At 48.0% G+C, this 15,456-nt stretch overlaps 1 pseudogene; it reads right to left on the reverse strand.

Annotated features, from left to right (window-relative positions):
- Nucleotides 1-2,734: 2,734 nt before the first annotated feature.
- LOC136637455 (5S ribosomal RNA) lies at nucleotides 2,735-2,852 on the reverse strand (annotated as a pseudogene).
- Nucleotides 2,853-15,456: the final 12,604 nt, after the last annotated feature.

The following is a 15,456-nucleotide window of genomic DNA, read 5'->3' on the forward strand; positions in this document are numbered from 1 at the left end:
GACCAATTCCTGGAGGAAAAATCCATCACAGGGTACAAGCCATGATGTGTATGCGCAACCTCCTGATTTTCAAAATGGGCTATGTCAGAATGCCAGGTACAAGGGAGGGCACCAGGTTGCAGGTCTCTTGTGGTCTTGTGTGCTCCCTGGGGCATTTGGTGGGCCGCTGTGAGATACAGGAAGATACAGGACTAGATGGGACTATGGCCTGATCCAGCTCTTCTTGTGTTCCCATGTTATATAGTTAGTCACTTATTTCTTTTGCCAGCCAAAAAAATGTGCAAGCTAAATAAGGCTCTACTTTCTTACTTTAATCCATGCTCTGGTCTCTAACCAAATGTACAAGGTATTGCTGTGTAGTCAACTTTGCTTTGTTGATTGCTGAGAAGATGCTACTTTTCTATCCTTCTTGTTCTGTACAGTGAGGACCCTTTTCATGGTGCACTGATAATCATTTTTGGTGGTGGCCTAACCCTGCCCAATGGTCAGGTCATCTTCACTGGAGAGATGTATTAGAGATCAATCTGAAAATTAATTTTTGCAGGCCTTTTGCTCCACAGGGTTCCAAGAGCTTGACAGGGGATTCTTCTTTTTCATTCTTCATTATATTTTCCGATTTAGTTGCCCCCTGTGATAGCAGAGTCCAAGATGTCAAAGCTGGAGAATTCCAAATTGAGATTAAAGCAATGCTCTAGTCAGCAACCAATTTCAAAGGAAGAGCACTCTGAAAAGGTGCGGGAGGAAGTGGGTCAATCTCATGCCCCAGAGTGAACTACAGTGGGCCCTCAGTATTCTCAGGAGATGCATTCCAGGACTCCCTCTCCCCGTGGATACCATAACCTGCAGATAATAAAATCCATGGGCAGCCGAGTGCAGTGCCACAATATTACCTGGGGGGCACATTGGGACCTCTGGAGGTTGCAGCCTCCCAGTCTTCTCAGGTCTCCCAGACGTGACAAGAAGTCACTTCTGGTTCACACTGGCAACATCTGGTCATGTCCAAGAAGCCTTCTGAGGCTCTCCAGCCACAGGCTTGGCATCTGTGGAGGCTCCAATCCAAGGATGCCAAACCCATGGATAAGAAGGGCCCACTGTATCCCATTTCCACAACAACCACTCTCTTTACGTACATCTCATCCATCTGGTTTAGCAACCAAGGAGACTGGTGGAACTCCTCATAGGTCAGATGCTTTCAATTGCCGTTCTCTAGTCTGAACTCATAAGTAACATATGAAGAATTCTGCTAGATCATATGGAAGTTCATCTAGTCCAGGATCCTGTATCCCAAAGTTGCCTACCAGATTGCCCTGGGCATGAAGGCAAGACTTCATTCTCCCTGTTGCTCTTAGCAACTGGTGGTCAGTGGTATGCCCCCTGCCTCTCAACATGGAGGTGCCACATGACCATCAAGACTAACAACTGATATGAAGCGACAGCTGAATTGTCTGGAATGGGAAAAGATGCAACCATTTCACAGAAACTTGTGTTTTCTTCCATGAGTAATGGCATCATTTTGGAAGTAAAATTCAGAATAGGGAATGTAGCCCAGGGAGATCATAACTTTTTCACCTGGGGCATTTTGGGCAAAAGCACTCATTCAAATAGCTACACTTTTTGCCTTCAGCATCCTGTGGAAAGAATTTGAACTTCACAATTCAGAGAAACAAATAGCCAGGCTGGATAATAAGGGGGGTGAATAGAACTCTCATTTGGCAGTACAGTCAAAGTGGCTTTTTGGGTCTTGGCCGAGTAAGGAATGTATACAATGCTTTCGCAAGTGCTGTCTATAATACTCTTGGGGTTGTATGTGGACAAGTGCTTTCAAGTTGCAAGCAGAAGAACACAAAGAATAAATAATGGGATATGAAACCCCAGCTCTCGCAGAGGCAGTAATTATTTGTATCTCTTTCTTTGCATCAGTGACTCTTCCCTTTTAGCCCGAGATGTACGAACAAACAATTAGAGAAATAATTGATGATCAAAACCTTCAAAGCTTGCAGTGGTCTGGTTTATGCTTTAGGAGTATAATAATGAGAACATGTCTGCCTTTGTGATGTGTGTGTATGGCTGGTGTTATCCGATAGATGCTGGGAGGTACATCTGGATCAGACAAAAGGTTTTTTTCACATCTGCCCTTTTCAGTCAGTTAGTCCCTAATGAACTGAACTTTTGTCCCTTCCTGTTTTAAGATTCCAATTAAAGTTGTTTGTGGAGCAGGCAAAATAATTAAATACATACTGTGTTTTTGCTGTACTTACAGTTGTTTTCTGATGGGGCTGAATTCCAGCTGATGATTACTATTACAGTGTTTAAAGAACTGGAAACCATGTGCATGTGAGCATTTTTCCCCTCGCTTGCGTGTAAATCAGGAATTGTAGGGCTGATGAAACGTTCAGATTTCATTTTGATACATCCGCTGATTTTGGTGTGGATGGTCATGGCAGAACAAATGGACTGTAAAGTTCATAGCAAACAACACTGTGTTCTTTTCAGTGTTTCTCAAACTCGCTGGGTCACGAGCGAATTTCAGGTGGATCCCCATTCATTTCAATATGCTCCCATGGTATGTGACTGCATTTGGTGAAAAGTTACACATCTGTACTTTTAACAGGCTACTATATATATGCCTTTAACTATGACAGTAAATGGGACTTACTCCTGGGTAAGTGTAGGTAGGATTGCATCCTAGGATTGGTTGGCTGGCAACCTTCAGTCTCGAAAGACTATGGTATAAGCCTACAGCACCCTGTATTCCCAGGCGGTCTCCCATCCAAGTACTAACCAGGCCTGACCCTGCTTAGCTTCTGAGATCAGATGAGATCGGGCATGTTCAGGGTAACAGTTGCTGCTATTGATTATTAAAAATTTTACTGCTTGATGATGTCACTTCCAGACATGACATCACTTCCGGCAGGTCTCAACAGAATCTAATTACAAAAAATGGATCCCGGTGCTAAAAGTTTGTGGATCACTGTGCTATCTTGATTAGGCGAAGGGCCAGAGAGAGGCCAGACAGGGAAGGTATCCAGCTGGAACAAGGAGTTCTTTGAATGACTAGAATTATTCTATTGTAAAAATCCCTACGGAGGTTTAGATCAGCCTGCCTGTGTAAACCGCCTTGGATTAAAGTCTGAAGAGAAATCTGACTACCAAAGAAAGGCGGTATATAAATACCTGTAAAAAAAATAAAAATTAGTGTTTCACTTCCTGAGTTTTGTTTTTTTTAAAGCAGTAAGTTTTGTGCCACATGGAAAAAGATACTAACCTTGATTCGGTGCTAGAAATGAATGCTGGAAATGAACAATTATATCATCTCACACCTTGGAGGCTTGTGAGGTAGACCTTGGTTTGGTTGGTTGGCAACCTTCAGTCTCGAAAGACTATGGTATAAGCCTACTGCACCCGGTATTCCCAGGCGATCTCCCATCCAAGTACTAACCAGGCCTGACCCTGCTTAGCTTCTAAGATCAGACAAGATTGGGCATGTGCAGAGGATTGATGCCATTTTAGCACCATGCCCAAAACTGAATCTGTTCATATAAACTCTTCCAATTCACATTCAATCACTGCTGATCCTGGCCCCTGTGCCACCAGGGGCCAGGAGTGCAGAATGCTGCTCCCTCATTGAGAAGAATGCCGCCCCCCATGACCGGGGGGCCTTCTGAGGACTGAAGGAGGTTGTGTGCTACCTCCTCTGGTGCTCCTTTGGCCTTCTGAGGCTTCCAGATGGCCTTAAACATCACTTCTGGTTTTTTTGCCAGGTTTAACTTCCCTCCAGATGCCTTAGAAGGCCTTTGGAGGGTCGGAGGTAGTTGTGTGTAGCCTCCCCGGCTCTCAGAATGGAACCAGGAAGGTGGTGGGGGGGCAAGGAAGACACCACCATCCCTGCAGGCATGGTGCCCTAGGGTATTTGACCCCTGATCCCCCTAGGTATGCCAGTGCATTCAATGTCTGGAATGGGGCTGTACCTGTTGGCCCCACCCCTGACCTTCACATTTTCCTTCAAAGGCCTGACAGGGGCACCTGTGCACATACAGTTGTACATGGGTGGGCGCACACCACACTATCACAATCATGCAGCATTCACGCAGCAACGATGTGAAGCGCTCACAGGCTTACAGCTGCAAATGCAAAGGTGCCCTTTTTCAGACCATTAGTTGAAGGCAAGAAGGTTTGAGCATCAGGCTAACCAATGCACTAACGTTGGGAGCAAGAGCAGGGGTGCGATTCCGCCCACCTCTTCCATACATCGTGTTCAAGTACAGAGAAATGTCTGAGATATCTATGTAACCAGACATTGTTATTGCTCATGTTTCACTCAGTTTCCTAGCGAGGGGATTGTGGGAACAGGCTTTTGGGTGATCTCTTGGGGAGGCATTTTGTGTATTCTGTGTGTCTTCTCTCTCCCACTTGGGTCTCTACTTCAATGCCAACAGCCTAGAGGAGGTGCAGCTAGCCATGGAGCGTAGCTAGAAGTTTCATGGTTGCAACGCAAGAGTAACCATTGGGTACCTTGTTCAGTTCCCTGCCCCTCACCATCCATGATGGGGAAAAAAAGGACAAAGTATTGAAGAAAGGAGAACAAGGGCAGTGGGAGGAATAATGCAGAGGGGGTGGAACAGGGTGGGCAGATGGAAGAATGGGGCAAGAAGGGGGTGATTATTGGTGGTCATGACTTGTGCCAGTACCTGGGCCTGATCCTGCCCCCTGTTCCCTCTCATATACTCTCCTCCAACCTCTCCCGGCAAAATGGTTGGTGTAGTTCTGCTGTGATCCATTGGGACAATGGAGGCTTGCCCTAGGGTGAGGAAACTCAAAATAATTACCTCAAGAAGATTTCTGAAACTGCCCCCTCCCACAGGATACAGCAGGGGCTTTGTCCACACAGCTGCATTTGTGCAGAGATTGCGGGCCCAATCCTATGGAGTGTGTGCCGGCTCACCACTGGCACGCACTATTGCAAGCGTGCCATAAGGCATGTTTGCGGCGCTAGCTCCGGTGCTTCACTGGTGCTAGCCCAGCACTAGCACTGGTGGAGCACCAGAGCTCTGCCACTTGGTGGTCACGCAGACTGCTGAGCAGTGGAGAGGTAGGTGGGGGCATGGGGGAGGCAGGGAGGAGGGATGGGGTGGGGGGAGGTGGAGAGAGGGTGGGGAGAGGGCAGGGAGGAGGCATGCCGGGGGAGGGAGCAAGGTGGGAAGGAGGTGGGTCTGGTGGAGCTTTGGCCCTCCATCTTGGGCTAGCCGCTCGTCACAAAGGCCCTGAATTTTACGCCATCCTTTGGGCCGTCATAGAATTGAGTAACCCCATTGCAGGGCTACTTGGTGTACCCAGGGGAAGGGATCTAAAGTGCCCTTCTCCTGAGGAAGAGGTGGTGGCTGCCTGGAGTGCACAGGATGCAGTGGCAGCCATTTTGGCACCGCTGCAGCCCCGCGCCCCGGGCAGCTCAGGATTGGGCTGTGAGACTGGGCTATAGATGGCCTTTTGACCTGGTCCAGCAAGGTCTATTTTTGTTCTTAGGGGAAATACTATCAGCTTTCCAGATCAAAACCGCAAACATCACGATCTCACCCAGCAGCGAACGTCGCGGCGCTCTCTTTTTCTCCTGCCTTGCGAATGCCACCGGCTTTTGGTGGTTTTGTTTGCTGTTATTTTAATCTGTTTGTTTTCTGCAGATTCCGAATGAAATTAAGCATTTTGGTTGACAGCATGTTTCATTTCCCAATCAAACAACATGCTACTGCCAAACACAAACAAACCTGGAATAATAAGCTGCAGGGGCTGACGACATAAAACGCTTTCGGGAGAAAAAGAACCCAAACCCATAATTCACAAAAGCCAAAATCTTCTTTTTCTGGGCATCCCTGTGAAGACTTAGAAGGGTTTGCCTGACCTCTTCGCTCTTCCTTCTTCTCTGGGGGAAACCTGAGCTTCTCCCCTCGCAAGTCCCACGTTGGTTCTTCCTGTGGTACTTGAAAGGGTGATGTCACTTCTTGTTCCTTGAAGATTCATCCGCCTTTATTTTAGTCTTTTCTTTCCAAGAAGTTCAAAGCAGTGGCGTAGCTAGAAGGGGTTCCAAGCGCTAAGTTTTGCAGGGAGCCTCTGTGTGGCATGCAGACACCCCCCCCCCTTGGAGCCATTCTGGGTGGGGGAGCAAAGCAAAGTAAGGAATTTGGGTAGGTGGCTTCCTTTGGGCTCCAAAGCAACAATAGACAGTGCCCGTTGAGCTTGGTGGAGGTGGTGGTGAGGCTCAAGCGCTAGTGTGGAGCTTGGTGCAACTGTGCTCTTTTCTTTTGTTAGCAGATCCAGGGAGCCCTTTTGCACTGGCTGAGGATCACAACTGTGACGGCTCACATTATCTCGGTAGAACTTCAGACAGAAGCTGCCATCTGTGTCACGTTAAGCATGATGATGCTTAACATGTTGGTATTTCAGCATCATATTAAGCTTGATGGTGGTTTTGGCCTTCTAGGTTTAAGCCAGTGGTTCCCAAACTGTCTGGTAGCTTGGGAACCACAATAAGTTCCTGCAGGGGAAAGGCAGCGACTCAATTGCTGCAATTGCACTGCTGCCCGAGGCAAAGGGTTTTTTTAAAAGGCATTGCCAGCCTCCTGGGGGGTCCGGGGAGCCTGCAGACACCCCTGCAGGACATTCTATGCCTCCCAACATCTAAAAATAGTAAAAAATAAAAATAAAAATGGCATTTCCCTGGTGGTGGTGGCATTTTCACCTGTGGTGAAAACTGGAAGTCACACTTTTTCGCAGTGATTATGTCACTGCCTTCGCCCACCTCACCAGAGATGAGGGGAAGAGACAAGGCTTCCCAGGCTGGGGTGTCATGATGCTCCTGTTTGGGAATCTCTGGTGTAAGTTACTTTCACATTGGATCTACTCTTGCCCAAGTGGCAGCCTCCTTCCTGGTCCAGCTACACTTTCTACTTCTGACTCAGGGCCAAATCCTATCCAATTTTCTGGCGCCGGTACAGCTGTGCCAATGGGGTGTGCACTGCATCCTGTGGTGGGGAGGCACTCACAGAGGCCCCCTCAAGTTATAGGGACATTTGTTCCCTTACCTTGGGGCTGCATTGCAGCTGCACCGGTGCTGGAAAGCTGGATAGGATTGGGCTCTCAGTTGTCATATAACTGCTTTCATATAACCTGTCTGATTTTTCACAGAATCTAAGACATGCTTAATTAGCTAACATTCAGGACAGAAAATCTTGCCTTATAAATGAAATAAAAATCCTCTCCCTCTCTGAAGATTAAAAGTCACCTTTGTCTTTCTAGATTATATATATAATCCAGAAAGACATAGACACAGATAAAATATCAATCAAGTATTACAAAAATCCATCAGTTGATTGATAGCTTTTTTCCAGTTGCATTAAAGAAATAAAAAGCCCTTACCACCCTCTGAAACCTAACATGTCAAGAAAGAATTTCTAACCTTTTCTAAAACGGCAATTTGCCATTTGCAGGGGGTGTTTTCTGTAGGAGAGGCACTGAATCATGTCATCCACCACCGATGTTCCCAGAGGGCTGAATGACAGTCTTCCCAGATATGTCCTTTGGCTCTGAATCTGTCACCAGATTCCTAGTCTGTTGCATCCCCAAATACTGAAGAGACAGGATCAAAACTTCAAGATGAAACACAGTTTAGAGAAGCAGGCACTCCAGAATGACTTGGCTTTTTCTCAACACATTGTTGACATCCTGACAATAATATAAAACCTCAAAGATTATAGACATAGATGCGATACATGCATCCATACCTACACATACAACTTGTACAAACCCTTACATTTTGCCGAAGGAATATATTAAATGCTATATACTAAATAGTATAGTATATAATAATATAGTAATACTATATTACTATATAATATTAGTATATGCTTGTTGGCAGCCTTCAGTCTCGAAAGGCTATGGTATCGCGCTCTGAATGGTGGTTCTGGAACAGCGTCTAGTGTGGCTGAAAAGGCCGATTCGGGAGTGACAATCCCTTCCACACTGGGATCAAGTGCAGTCTGTCCCTGGTCTGTCTCCCTGGCTATGGGCCTTCCTTCTTTGCCTCTTTGCCTCAGACTGTTGGCCAAGTGTCTATACTATATACTTAGTATATACTAAATACTATCATAAAGAATGTTCCTTGTTTTTCAGTTCAGCTAATTTTATTTTTTTACTACAAAGCAAGCAAGAGAAAATACTGCAACTATCAGTGGTGTTCCTGGGAGGACCCACTGGAATAGGTACCCCTGGGCAGCACAGCTAGGGAGGCACCACCGCTTTCCCAGCCGTGATGCCCAGAGGACCACTCGCGCCCACGTCATCCCCCTGCAGGAATTCTGATGGCATGCTGCCACCTTGGCCCTCAGAAGGCCTTCCAAACCCTCCTTTAAACATTACTTGCGGTTTTCAAGCGAAAACTGGAAGTGGCATTTGAAGGCCTTCTGAGGGCCGGGGAGACCAGGTGTGGCCTTCCTGGCCCTCAAAAGGCAGAAGCCCTCTGGAGGGGCTTTAAATGTCACTTCTGGTTTTTGCCCCAAAACCAGAAATAATTTTTAAAGGTTCTCTGGAGGCCTTAAAAGACCACTTGAGGGTTAGGGAGGCCACATGTGGCCTCTTTGGTTCTCAGAACACCTCTGGGGGAGGCAGTAGGTGTGGGGGGCAGCAGTTTCAGGTGGGGGGCAGTATCCCCAGAGGTGTGTTCCCAGGAGCCACAGTGTCCAGATCTGCCACTGCCAGCTTCCAGATATAGCATGCACCTAACACAGTGGCAGGAAGTTCTGGAAATGTTACCCCCACTACTACTATGCGTAAACATGTTCTGTTATACCATTCAGTTCCTCTTTCTTATATATACTGGTGAATGTCAGCCTGACGTGTTGAATGACAAGAACAGTGCTTAATGCTGACTAGAGCCATATGTGGACAAACAGTGACCATCAGTCAGCAGTAATGGATGGCTCTGGACATTAGGGAAAATTCAGTACTGGCCAACCTTGAGACAGGATCTGCTGCCACAGGCAGCAGATTTAAGAGTACAATTAAAAGGCAGCTAATGGTCAATTAAATAATTAATTCCGAGCTTCCCAATGGCTACCCACTGCATTTCTGCTTGATTTATTGCTCTAGCCAGGTCTACTTCCATTTAGCCTTTGCTGGGGCTCAGGAATTCTGCTACAGAAACTTAAAAATAATTTATGGCTACGTACTACTTAAAATATAATTTTAACTAGTAGTGAACTACTTTTTAGAAGCACAAGGAATATCAGCAAACAGCCACTAGGAGAGAGATGGCTCTGGGTTGCATAGGGTTACTCTCTCCTAGCCACCTGTTGTAAAAACAGTTCCCACACCCTTTGCTGGTCATGGCAGGCATGTGTGTCATTGTAATTACCATGTGAACACAGAAAAATCATTTTAGCTACTTGTTGTCAGTAATTCTAGGACTAACTACTTGAACTTCAACTACTTCCATGGATCAATGTGGTTTTAATAAAGATGTATACTGTGTCTCTGCTTGAGTCTTTATTTCTCTACCCAGCGTGTGGTTGGTCTGTGGAACTCTTTGCCACAGGATGTGGTGATGGCGACTGGCCTGGTTGCCTTTAAAAGGGGGTTGGACAAGTTTCTGGAGGAAAAATCCATTACGGGGTAAAAGCCATGATGTGTATGCGCAACCTCCTGATTTTAGAAATGGGTTATGTCAGAATGCCAGATGCAAGGGAGGGCACCAAGATGCAGGTCTGTTGTTATCTGGTGTGCTCCTTGGGGCATTTGGTGGGCCGCTGTGAGATACAGGAAGCTGGACTAGATGGGCCTATGGCCTGATCCCGTGGGGCTGTTCTTATGTTCTTATGAGTCACTGAGCTGGGCTTTCCTCAGGAAGCCCACTCACAAGTGCTGGGCTCCTCGGAGGCAGGGGATTCTTATCCCATCACACATTGGAAGTGAATCTTTTTGAGTGTCAGTGTGAAGTGTGTTTACAATTTTAGTTCAGGAAAACCTCCAAGATTCATTACACTTCACCTATCAGGCGTTCAGAAACTCTGGCCTAGGGGGCCTGGAGCCCAATCCTATGCATGTCTACCCAGAAGTACTTTCCAATGTAGTCAATGGGGCTTCCTCTCAGGAAAGTGTGGATGGGATTGCAGCCCTAGTCTGTGGCAAACAAAAATCAAATGTGCCATTCGGCTGTGGGGCAATGGGCGGTGTTCACATTTAACTCCTCATCATGAAAGTTCAAAGAGCGCCACGCTAAGCTGAAGAAGAGAAGGCAAGCCTCACTCCTGCTGTTATTGTCCCAATTTGGCTACAGAATAGTTGTCGGACTCAATCTGCACGAAGTCTTGAATTCCATGTTTAATTGTGCTTGGTGGACCAAAGAGGCCTTTCATCCCATCACTGAACTTCTCCGAAGGTCAGTGAGGTCATGGCAAAGTCCTCACATGGTAACTTCACCATACAATTTCCATGGACTTGCCTGCTGCTTCTGTTAATGAGAGATATATGTCTCCTGAACAAGGAGCATAGTTGCTGTTGGCAACCTTCAGTCTCGAAAGACTCTGGTATCGTGCTCTGGATGGTGGTTCTGGCACAGCGTCTAGTATGGCTGAAAAGGCCGATTCGGGAGTGACAATCCCTTCCACACCAGGAGCAAGTGCAGTCTGTCCCTGGTCTGTCTCCCTGGCTATGGGCCTTCCTTCTTTGCCTCTTTGCCTCAGACTGTTGGCCAAGTGTCTCTTCAAACTGGGAAAGGCCATGCTGCACAGCCTGCCTCCAAGCGGGCCGCTCAGAGGCCAGGGTTTCCCACCTGTTGAGGTCCACTCCTAAGGCCTTCAGATCCCTCTTGCAGATGTCCTTGTACCGCAGCTGTGGTCTACCTGTAGGGCGCTTTCCTTGCATGAGTTCTCCATAGAGGAGATCCTTTGGGATCCGGCCATCATCCATTCTCATGACATGACCGAGCCATCCTGGTTCATCCTGGATCTGTGCGAGGCTCCATTTCGCTTCTGGGGGGGGGGGATTTACATGTGGAGGAGGGGCGTCATCGTGGACCTTTGCCCCGGCGCAGGGCTGGGGAAGCCTGCCACTGTGTGGCCCCACTGTGTGGCCAAGCAGGTTAGGGTTGGAGTGCTCAACTGGCTCACTGGGAGAAAATGGATTGGATCTGCTTGGAGAAATGATCACTGGGACAAGAAATGGAAGCTTGCAAATGGTTGGCAACCTTCAGTCTCAAAAGACTATGGTATAAGCCTCCAGCACCCGGTATTCCCAGGCGGTCTCCCATCCAAGTACTAACCAGGCCTGCCCCTGCTTAGCTTCCCAGATCATGGTATAAGCCTACAGCACCCGGTATTCCCAGGCGGTCTCCCATCCAAGTACTAACCAGGCCTGACCCTGCTTAGCTTCCAAGATCAGGCATATGCAAGGTAACAGTTGCTACCAAAGGAACTAATATAGTCTTTGTCTTCTCAGAATGTGTTAGAAAAAAGGGCTGCCTGCAGGCTTTTAACGTGTCCTCTTTTCCAAAAAGTATTCTACTAGTTCTCCAATTGCTGGTAAAAGCAACAGATGAGCGGCGGCTTATTTTAACAAATATATAAAAAGAGCAGCTGTTAACCTCTTTGAGCAACATCTGTGACACATTCTTTACATATTGCATGTTCACACTTCTGTATCTATTTTCCCTCTCCTTTTTTTGATCCTTTAGCAATGGTATTACAGTATGTGATGGGTGGAAACCAAAGAAAGGCTCACACCCCCCCCCCCGAGGAATGCCTCCTGCGTGGGCCCATTGAGATGAACGGATGCAGACCGAGTGCACCCCTTGTGACAGTCCATTCACGGTGGTGAGGTCCACTATTCTGAACTGCCCTTTAGTGACCAGAGCACCAGCAGTGGTGTCTACTGCAACAGCTACAGCAGCATCTTATTTTGGAAATGTCCTCATCTGCGGGAGAGCTCCACTCTGTTTCTGAAGTCCCCAATTAACCCTCTCTCTTCCTTTCATAAGCTTATTCAACATGGACCACACTGATGCTAGGAAAATCAGGGCCCAATCCTATACATTGCATGCGGGCTCACTGCTGGTGTGCACTGACACAAAGGGGCGGTAAGGCACGTTTGCGGGCCCTAATGCTGGTGGAGCTCCAGTGCTAGTCCAGCGCTGGCAGGCACTCGCTGGGTGAGCACCAGAGCTCCGCTGTTCAGCGTGGACTATGTGGTCGCGTGGGGGCGTGGGAGGAGGGGGGACATTCCAGAATGGGGGGGAGGTGTGCCAGGGGGAGGGAGGGAGGGGAGGAGGGAGGTGGGAGCTTAACTCCACCAGATCCTGAGCCTTTGTTTCGGGCCACTGGCCCAACATGGAGGCTCAAAATTCTACGCTGACCCTCGGGTCAATGTAGAATTGAGTAACCCCTTTGTGGGGCTACTTGGCTTACCTGGGGGAAGGGGATGAAAGTCTCCGTCTCCCAAGGAGCTGCTTGTGGAGCGCGCAGAATGCAGCGGCGGCTGTTTCTGGCGCCACTGCAGCCCTGGTTGCCGGGAGCACAGGATTGGGCTGCCTGACTGCTCTCTTGGTTATCTTAGGATGTGCTGCTAGGTTATTCATACACAGACTTTCTAGAATGCTAGGAAAGGACTACCAAGGGGCTACCATTGCCCAGGTCTGCAGGCGGCTTGTTTGTGTGTAGTGTGCCATTGTGACACACCTTCTGCAGAAGCTGGGACCCACAGGATCAGCATAAGATCTGCTGGCTATTCCTCTCATTGGCTGCAATCCTAACCTTATTTTCCTGGGAGTAAGTCCCATTGAACACAATAGGACTTGCTTCTGAGTAGACCTGGTTAGGCTTGTGCCTACTGCTATTATCCTGTTGCCAATGCGCTGTGCAAAAACAGTTAGCTGTGCATACTGGAGTACTGTAGCATGATGTTTTATGACAGAGTAAAGTGGTCAGTTTAGTATGCCTACAGATCTTTTCACTGGTGTTCACAGACTTTCAGAAAAGTATATATTTTTTATTGATCTTGCACCTTTGATATAGTCTGGAAAGACTATGGTATCGCGCTCTGGATGGTGGTTCTGGCACAGCGTCTAGTATGGCTGAAAAGGCCGATTCGGGAGTGACAATCCCTTCCACACTGGGAGCAAGTGCAGTCTGTCCCTGGTCTGTCTCCCTGGCTGTGGGCCTTCCTTCTTTGCCTCTTAGCCTCAGACTGTTGGCCAAGTGTCTCTTCAAACTGGGAAAGGTCATGCTGCACAGCCTGCCTCCAAGCGGACCGCTCAGAGGCCAGGGTTTCCCACTTGTTGAGGTCCACTCCTAAGGCCTTCAGATCCCTCTTGCAGATGTCCTTGTATCGCAGCTGTGGTCTACCTGTAGGGCGCTTTCCTTGCACGAGTTCTCCATAGAGGAGATCCTTTGGGATCCGGCCATCATCCATTCTCACGACATGACCGAGCCAACGCAGGCGTCTCTGTTTCAGCAGTGCATACATGCTTGGGATTCCAGCACGTTCCAGGACTGTGTTGTTTGGAACTTTGTCCTGCCAGGTGATGCCGAGAATGTGTTGGAGGCAGCGCAAGTGGAAAGCGCTCAGTTTCCTCTCCTGTTGTGAGTGAAGAGTCCATGACTCGCTGCAGTACAGAAGTGTACTCAGGACTAAAACCTCAATATTCAGGTTAAATACCTAGTTAGTAGTTGGCAACCTTCAGTCTCGAGAGACTATGGTATCGCGCCCTAAATGGTGGTTCCGGAACAGTGTCTAGTGTGGCTGAAGAGGCCGATTCGGAAGTGACAATCCCTTCCACACTGGGAGCAAGTGCAGTCTGTCCCTGGTCTGTCTCCCTAGCTATGGGCCTTCCTTCTTTGCCTCTTTGCCTCAGACTGTTGGCCAAGTGTCTCTTCAAACTGGAAAAGGCCATGCTGCACAGCCTGCCTCCAAGCGGGCCGCTCAGAGGCCAGGGTTTCCCACTTGTGACATATATATTTTACAAAGAGGAAAAAGACAGATCCCTGCTCCAAGGGGATCATAACCTAGACAACAACACAAAGGAGACAACAGACAGAGAGAACGGGATGGGAGCAGGAGTAAACCAGGTAAGAATATGTGATAAGCTTAGTTACACTAGAGAACAGGGACTGAGGCGTAGTGCCAAAAAGTTCCTGGAAAGGGTGGATTTCAGGTGAGATTAAAGGTTGTGAGTGAACGTTTTTCAGGCAGAAGGGGTGGCAAAGCAGAAAGGGTGGAGTGGTTTGAAGGGGCAAGAGGTATGGAATGGTGGAGGCTGGTGGATCTGAAAGAGCGAAGACCATGAGTGAGCATATACAAGCGCTGAGAGCTAGGATAGGGCAATGCCATGCACTGCTTTGAATGTAAGGGCAAGGAGCTTGTGTTGGATCTGAGAGCAGACAGGGAGCCAGGGAAAGGATTTAAGCAGGGGTATGATGAGGAAGAAGAATGAACTTAGGAGCAGAGAGATGGAGATGAGAGGATTTACAGAAGACCAGCAAGAAGGAAGTTGCAGTAGTCAAGAGACTGCCAGAACAAGAACTAGAGTTTTGGCCAAGATTCTTGCACTACAGTGGGCCTTCCTTATCTGAGGTCTCAACATTCACAAATTTCAGTATCTGCAGGTGCTAAACCCATGGTTAGAGGACATCACATGGCCTCCTGGATGTGACCAGTGCCTTCTAGTCGTGTTCAGGAGGTCCTGTCAGGTCCTGTCCATGTAGATCAGTATCCACAGAAGGTCTTGGAATGAGAGAAGTCAAAGATAAAGCCAAGACAGCTCATCTTTTCTTTAGGAACCTTCAGTACTGGGCTGGTAAGCGGGAAGCAGTGTGACCCAGCATGCCTCTGTGATGCCACCTCAGGTCTACCACCTCTTCACTTCTTAAAAAAAACCAAATCTCTCACCATGCTTGCACACAGCCATCCAACTTGGAAGGGCGGGACTTCCAGTTTTATTTACAGGAACAGGATAGATGCTCATGCTGTCCGTTTAAATAGATGTTCTGCAGTTCCAGGTTTGACGACTGAGTGCAAGGAGCACAGTAACAAGGGGAATCATCGCTTTCTTGCTCGAGTGAGTGAGAAGCAGATCACTGCATCAAGGGGTAGCTAGTTGGACAGAGGTGGTGGTGGTGGCAGTGGTGATGAAAGGCACCCTGAATCCACTGCTCCGCTCATATTGCTTACAGTCTGCGGCTGATGCAACCCACATGAGCTGGCTTCTTGGATGGGCTGTTAGCTGGCCCCTCTCTTAATTTGCTCATTGTGACAGTCTTTCTGTTGTAACCTCTTCTTAATCTACCACTCAGCCTGGGCAGTTTTCCACATGATTACACACATGGTTGGTTGCTTGTTGGCTTGTTTTAGAGAGGACATAAAGGAAGCCACCTAACCCATGAGGTGTTCTGGGGTCCACGGATGACTCGGTGCAAAGAG

Source organism: Tiliqua scincoides, chromosome 1 (genome assembly GCF_035046505.1).
Source record: "Tiliqua scincoides isolate rTilSci1 chromosome 1, rTilSci1.hap2, whole genome shotgun sequence".
In the NCBI taxonomy this organism is placed as follows: Eukaryota; Metazoa; Chordata; class Lepidosauria; order Squamata; family Scincidae; genus Tiliqua; species Tiliqua scincoides.